Source organism: Pogona vitticeps, chromosome 3, assembly GCF_051106095.1.
Source record: "Pogona vitticeps strain Pit_001003342236 chromosome 3, PviZW2.1, whole genome shotgun sequence".
Lineage (NCBI taxonomy): Eukaryota > Metazoa > Chordata > Lepidosauria > Squamata > Agamidae > Pogona > Pogona vitticeps.
In genome coordinates this window covers 20062405-20070173 of record NC_135785.1, presented here as the reverse complement: position 1 = coordinate 20070173, position 7769 = coordinate 20062405, and positions in this window count along the sequence as shown.

Sequence of the window (7769 nt, the reverse complement as noted above, 5' to 3'; positions counted from 1 at the left end):
TTCAATTCTCATTTATTATTCAACTGCAATGGCAATTTATATGCTCAAGCATACTCAATGATTGAGCCAAAAATTAGGTACAGAGGAGTTTTACCTATGATTTACTTGCCTACATTAACTGCATGAGAAATACCTGTGCTGAAGCAACGGACTTGAAACATACGCATCTGCATCACAGGCCAGAATATAAGAGTCATTATGCATACTGTACATAGAATCATAGAATAATTGAGTTGGAAGGCCATTGAGTCCAACCCCCTGCTTAATGCAGGAATCCAAATCAAAGCAGACAAATGGTTGTTGAATTTTCTCTTGAATGCCTCCAGTATTGGAGTGTTCAGCACCTCAATAGAAAAAAGGTAATTGGTTCCATTGTCATACTGTTCTAACAGCTGAGAATTTTTTCCCCTGATATTCAGGCTAAATCTGGCTTCTTGTAGATTGAGCCCATTATTCATGAATCTACTGTGCTCCCTTGATCACATCAGAGCCTAGTGCGCTATACAGTATTATACCTATTTTAACAAGTATCAGAAAGTTGGAACTCAGTTCCTAGTTGCTCATGTCTGAAATTCCAGAAGATGAACTGTATGTACAGTGATGCCTCACTTAACGATGATAATCCATTCCAGGAAAATCGCTGTTAAGCGAAAAAATCGTAAAGCGAAATTTAAAAGCCCATTGAACTACATTGAAACCGTTCAATGCGTTCCAATGGGTTGAAAACTCACTGTCCAGTGAAGATCCTCCATACGGCGGCCATTTTCGGTGCCTGTATAGCGAGGAATCCCTAAGCACAGCGGGGAGCCATTTTAAGCACCCGGTGGCCATTTTGAAAACCCGACGATCAGCTGTTTTTGATCATCATAAAGCAAAAATCGGTTCCCAAGCAGGGAACCAATCATCACTAAGCGAAATTCCCCCATTTAGACCATCGTTTTGCGATCGCAATTGTGATCATATGAACATCATTGTTAAGCGGATTTGTCATAATGCAGTGCAATCGTTAAGCAGGGCACAACTGTATGTGTGAGTGTATGCATGCATGCATCCATGATTAAATTCAGTCCTACATGTCTTCCAATGAGCTGAAGGTGACATGCATAGCTTTCTTTCTTGTGATTGTTCAAGCTAGTGCTGCATCCTCACTTTATTTAATTGTATGGTGATTTATATGAACTGCATAAAATTTATAATCAGGAATATTCATACATGTAACAAGTTTCATTCAAGGATTGCACAACAGACAGCTTAGGCGATCAGCTTTCCCTAGCTCTTCATCCCCCTACTGCCTTTGATGGATTGCTGCACGTCAATCCAAAGGAAAGCAATTTAGGCCTTGAATGGCAGAAAAGTGGTCTCTCCAATACAAGTGAATAGGTAAGCAGATAATTTTAAAGCAACAGAATACCAGAACATATAGGTGGACACAGGTGATGGAGTGAACTATGGTCGCATTTGTGACAACCCCAGACCTACTGGAGTATACCACCCTTTAACTAAGCTGCCACCAACCATTCCCTATAAGGAGTCACACAGACCAGGAATGGATTTTAACAAATAAAAGAACAAGGTTTATTTAAATAACAAACAGGGTAAATAAAAAGATCAAGTAAATAAGATACTGTAACGTGGCAAAGTCCCAAACATATACATATAACAGTTTGGTTCACACAGAACACTTTAAAGTAAAGCACAGACCCTGAACCTATCAGTTCTGGCTACCTATAAAGAAACCTGAACCTATCAGGTAGGTACTAACTGACACACAGTTGTACTCAGTCTGACACACAGACTCCAACTCCAGCTTCTCCTTCACATCAGCTCCCAATATTTATACAGTACAGCTCCTCCCCCTGATGTCTCGCCTTCCACTCCCCATAGGATGGAACTTTCCCTCCAAACCCATGACAGACAGGTACCATCAGTGCTGTATGTAACAGCATTATTAATTCTTAACTGTTAACCTCCCTCATCCTGCAGAGGGGCCTGAGCATAGTGCAGACCCCTGTGGCAGGCACCAGGTGTAAATCTGATCCCTGCCCTGTCCCGCAAGGGATGATTCCCACATTCCTACATGGCTGGCTAAACCTGGGGAACCCTCCTCATCCACCAGCCATCCAATCCTTGTGAATCTAGGTGGTCAGTGGCCAGGGCTGGGTTTGCATGCACCCCAGATGCCAGCAAGCGAATTTCTGCACCCCAGTTGCCATGATGCTGGATGCAATAGTACCTTGTGTGACTCTTGGGAACTCACCAATACTCACTTCTCTATTTAAATCACAGTTCCACCCTCATGGGAAAACAGTGTGAGATAGGCAAACATTTGCTCACTCACCTTTTAAATGCCGATCAGGTGAGATGGACCCAAATTTCTATCTTGTTCCAAAGTGACCACGACCACCACAGCAACGCTGGATCCAAGGCAGGTGGGTGAGCTCCCATGGAAGAAAGAAGGCTGGCTGGGGGTGAACAAGTCTTATAAAGGCCCCCATGCACAGCCTTCTGGTTAAAGCCAATATGTGTCTCCACCTGCCTGGCTGCAACGGTTAGGAGCGGGCAAAGAGTCCCTGGTGGCCCATGATGCAGCATCAGCAGAGATGAACATTATTCTAGATCAGTGGTTCTTAACCTTTGTTACTCGGATGTTTTTGAACTGCAACTCCCAGAAACCCCAGCCAGCACAGTTGGTGGTGAAGGCTTCTGGGAGTTGCAGTCCAAAACTCCTGAGTAACCCAAGGTTAAGAACCAGTGTTCTAGATGAAGAATATGTGAAGGCTAATTGACGCTGGGCCAGATAGGCCTTTGTTATGAACCGGTATGTGTCACCTTATGTTTTTCTGAGCAGAGACAGGTAAATCTGGTAACGCCATTTGTCTTGTGGCAAATGTTTATTCAGTTACACCAGGGGTTTTAGAAATATGCCACAGAGAAGCTAACAGTGTGCATAAATGCAACCCAGCAGCCTCACCAGCTTGATGAGTCAGTGCCATCTGGCAACATATTCTGTGTTTCAAAGAAAAGGCTTGCATTTATTCCCATTTTGAAACCACACCACTAGCTCAGTTACATTCTCTCTTGGCTCACTGAGTTTTCACATACTTTTCGTATCGATGCTTCCTGAAGAGCATGATTGATGTGTGTGCCTGGGGCAGAATGGCAAAGTGGACAGGGTCTCAATCACATGAGAATATGCTGCAATGTCCTTGTATCGAATTATTGGTGAGAAATGTAAATAAATAATCATGCACAGTTAATTCTGACTTATGGCAACCCTTTTCAGGGTTTTTTTTTTTTTTTTTTTTTTTTGTAGACAGTACTCAGAATGGCTTACAATCACCTCCTTCTGGGCGGGGGGGAATCCTGGACTGTGCAGCTTGCCAAAGGCCACACAGACTGGCTCTACTCACAGGAGACTCAGTGGGGAATCAAACTCTCAGCTAATGACACCCATCAATCACAGTGACAGATAATCTCTCCTCCTCATCACAAGAATACACCCACAACAAGACACACTAATCACCCATCTCCTGAAAAGGACAAAAGCTGATCTCACAGCCATAAATACTCAACTCCCAAACAAACTGCATCAGAGCACAGAGTGCCATCCTCTGAAGACGCCGGCCACAGAGACTGGTGAAACATTAGGAAGAATAACCTTCAGAACATGGCCAAAGAGCCCAAAAGAAACCCACAACAACCATTAAACCACTGAACTGTCCATCCAGCTGATGAGAAATGTAACAGGACATAAAAAAGTATATGGCAAGAGCCTCGTGGCGCAGTGGTTAAATCGCTGTACTGCAGCTAAAACTGTGCTCACGACCTGGGGTTCAAATCCCAGGTAGCCGGCTCAAGGTTGACTCAGCCTTCTATCCTTCCGAGGTCGGTAAAATGAGTACCCAGCTCGCTGGGGGGGGGGGGCAATGTGTAGCCTGCATAATTAAATTGTAAAACCGCCCAGAGAGTGCTTGAAGCGCTATGGGGCGGTATATAAGCAGCACGCTTTGCTTTGCTTTTATATCATGTCACAATTGTGAACTTTGGGTGGGAACAGTCTACATTAGTCAAGCACAATTCTATTCTATACCCCCAGGGTGAGCTATTTAATGTTTGTATTAATTGTTACATTTGTAATAGAACTATTATTAGAGACCCCTGAGCTACTAGAGAGGACTGATCAACATGGGCATAATTCCATACAAAGGCTGCTAATATTTCCAATAAATTTACCCTTCTTCTGAGCTATTGCTCAGCTGCCAGGTTTAAATGTAAAGGGCAAATGAAAAGTGGTGTTCCTGTTAGTGTCCATTTATTGCCCAACTGTACCAGTTCCATGTCTGTTCCCATACCAAATTGTGTAACAGGTGTATGTACGTATTCAACATGCAAATATGAGAACTTGAGTGATGGAGAAAAGGTGTGCATGCAAGCTCTCAAAATTCCTATGCACTATAATGAGTCCATTATTAGTGGAGGGTATTCTTTAGACAGCAAGAAAGCCTGGTTGTCACCAAAGGGAGTTTTCACACTGGTTGTTGTGGGTTTTTTGGGCTCTTTGGCCGTGTTCTGAAGGTTGTTTCGCCAGTCTCTGTGGCTGACATCTTCAGAGGACAGCACTCTGTGCTCTGTTGCAGTTTGTTTGGGAGTTGAGTGTTTATGCCAGCCACAGAGACTGGCAAAATGTTAGGAAGAACAACCTTCAGAACACGGCCAAAGAGTCCAAAAAAACCCACAACAACCATTAGATCCCGGCCATGAAAGCCTTCGCGAATACAATTTTCACAGTTCTTGTAACTTGCAAACCCAACTTTTAAAAAATGATTGTTCATTGGGAGGTAAGAAATATCTTCCTTCCTTCCTTCCTTCCTTCCTTCCTTCCTTCCTTCCTTCCTTCCTTCCTTCCTTCCTTCCTTCCTTCCTTCCTTCCTTCCTTCCTTCCTTCCTTCCTTCCTTCCTCCTTGAGGATCCAAGGTGGCTTACAGTATTAAAAGAAACAAAGCTACCCATGTTGGCTCAAAAAGGGAGATTCTGTCTTTTAGATAGTTTGGATCCAAGCCATTTAGGGCTTTATTTGCTTTCTAGGATAGTTGTCCTGTCCCTGTCCCTGTAAGGGATTGCTGAGTCCCATCTCTGCAGTTCTTATCAGATTCCAGCTTCTGTTGATGGCCATCGGTCATGTATTGTTAAGCCCCACAGGAGACACTGGTATCTAATATCTGATCTCCATTTTGATCTAGCAGTAGAGATAGGCCAAGTTGCATCAGGACTGTTCAGGTTTTCTTTCTCTAACACATGTACAATGGAATGAACAATATTAACATCTTGCCACTATATAAAGCCCTCTAAAAATAAGTCAAAACCTTAAAAAGTACATTGGCTTTTTTTCTTCTCCCTTATAGAGCAGAGGAACACCATTGTGATAAAACATTTTTCACCTCATATTTCCTGGCAAAATACTTCCCTGCCTTGATCTTTTACTTTGTTCAATCAGTTACCAGCCTTGCTGTTCTATTGCTTGATTTCTTTGAATTGTTTTGCCCCTGTAGGCAATATCTGTCATTGGTGTAAAAACGTCAAGACTTTTCAAAGGGCAGCTAATACATATTTTTCATCTTGACATGGTTTATGCCATATGCCATTATCAGATTGCATTTAAGCTCCCCGTGACAGCGTGTCATTGTTCAATTAGGGTTTTCGACATCCTTCTTAATTGTAAATATTTCAGCACTCCTACAGTTGCCTTTCATTTATTTGTCACTGGAAGCCATTGCTCAAGTTAAATATTTGTGTTCTTTGAGGAGTGAAAGGGGGAAAAAACGCATCTACTGCTTTAATAAATGTCATAGAAAAGTATGACATTTGATGAAGTTGGCTCAAGTTTTGGCCCAGCTGCAGAAACTGGGCTTCTGAAGTTTAAAAAAACAGCATAATTCCATACAAACCTACTCAAAGGTTCAGTGAAGCGAACAGGATGGTCCCATGACTTCTTCTATGAGGAACAGTCATCAATTTGGAGGAGTGTCAGGGACCATTCTGTTCTAGAAAGTAACATCCATTTCAAGAGTTTATTTTATTATTTATTTATTTATTGGACTTATATACCGCCCCATAGCGCTACAAGCACTTGTTTTTTGTTATTGTTAGGGATTTGTATACCTTGGTTCGATCATCAACCCAAATGGAGACTGCAGCCAAGAAATCAGAAGACTGAGACTCAGAAGGGCAGCAATGAAGGAATTAGAAAAGATCACCAAGTATAAGGATATGTTACTGGAGACCAATGGAGATTACCCACATTATTGTATTTTCAAATCCCGTATGTTGGTGTGAGAGCTGGACAGTTAAGAAAGCTGACTAAATCAGTATTACTTCATTTGAAATATAGTGCTGCACTCTTGCATGCATCAACAATGAATTTCAACATTTGCATACTTGCTGATGAGAACAATGAAAAAGAGTTTCACACTGATGCCAATGATGCTTTACAAAAACTAAACCAAACCGAACAAAACAAAAGACTAACAACCAAAAAGTCATTTCTGTGCAAATTGCCCATTTTTAAGCAAAACTTCACAATTAACATATTTTAATGCATTGCCGAATTTGACCCAAACGGGATGACTGGTGCTTTATTCAGGAATTTAAAATACTAGATTGTTGTTTTTTTACATCTTTGTTCTGTGCTTGCTGTTCAGGTTTGCATCTACAAGATGTAGATATATTTTTCATAAATTAAAAGGACCAGGGTTAGAAGAGAGCTGTTTGGTCACTTTCCCTAGAGATGAGGAATTTTTAAACCACATAAAATTTCTCAAGTATTTTTTCCCATACCTACATCCAACTTCTAGGGATGTGCCCCGGGAAAAACCTGCCCTTTTGTTCCATAGCTCCCATATCTTCCACATGGTGCAAACAATTACACGGAAGACAGAAAAGCCATGGGACAGAAGGAGAAAGTTTTTAATTACTGACAAGCACCCACCTCCTTCTGCAGGCATATTTGCATCAACGTGGTTCCAGCCATCTTCATCATCAACAACAGTACTATAGTCTTACTGATAACTAAATGCAAACTTTGGGTCTGGTATGAAACTCACTCTACTCGATTAGGAAAAAATGCAGAATCTGCCATTGGTGTTTTGGATACAGCTTTATTTCTGAAATATCTAACAAACTGCACAGCTACATTGGAAGCTTTTTCATTACAAGAATTCTCCAACTTTATATGTTTTTTTTCTTATTTTCTCTACTGAGTAACTTTGTCAAGAGCTAATTTAAAGAAGTCTAAAAATTAATTCTTCTAATTCTTTCATTCTTGTGTTTGTTTTGAGCATTTCAAATGGCTCCTCTTTTGCCTCTTTCCTGTTTCCTTTCAGAAAGGATGGACACCTCAAGAGAATATTACGAATAACGCCACTCAGTTAAAAATCTTCTAAAGTAGGCAAGAATTGCTTGTTTAAAATCTTTGGTGTAAAGGAGTGTGCCCTGGGAAAGGATTAGCTGTCAGCGTGCAGACTGAAAATCCACAATAGCAGTCTCATTAATTGTCTGGAAGTGCTTTGATGAAAAAGGTTTTAGTTTGGCTTCATCAAGGAAATGAAAGGGATGATAGATTTCAAACTGGCATTGCTCTTCCTCCTCTTTTATGTGGCTGCTTCAGAAGGTCTCAACAGTGCTCAAGGATTCTGTAAGATTCTAGAAACGTGAATTTAGATCATCCCAACTTACTCACCAGCCTAAAGTTAGTGTGGAGGATTACTCTATAT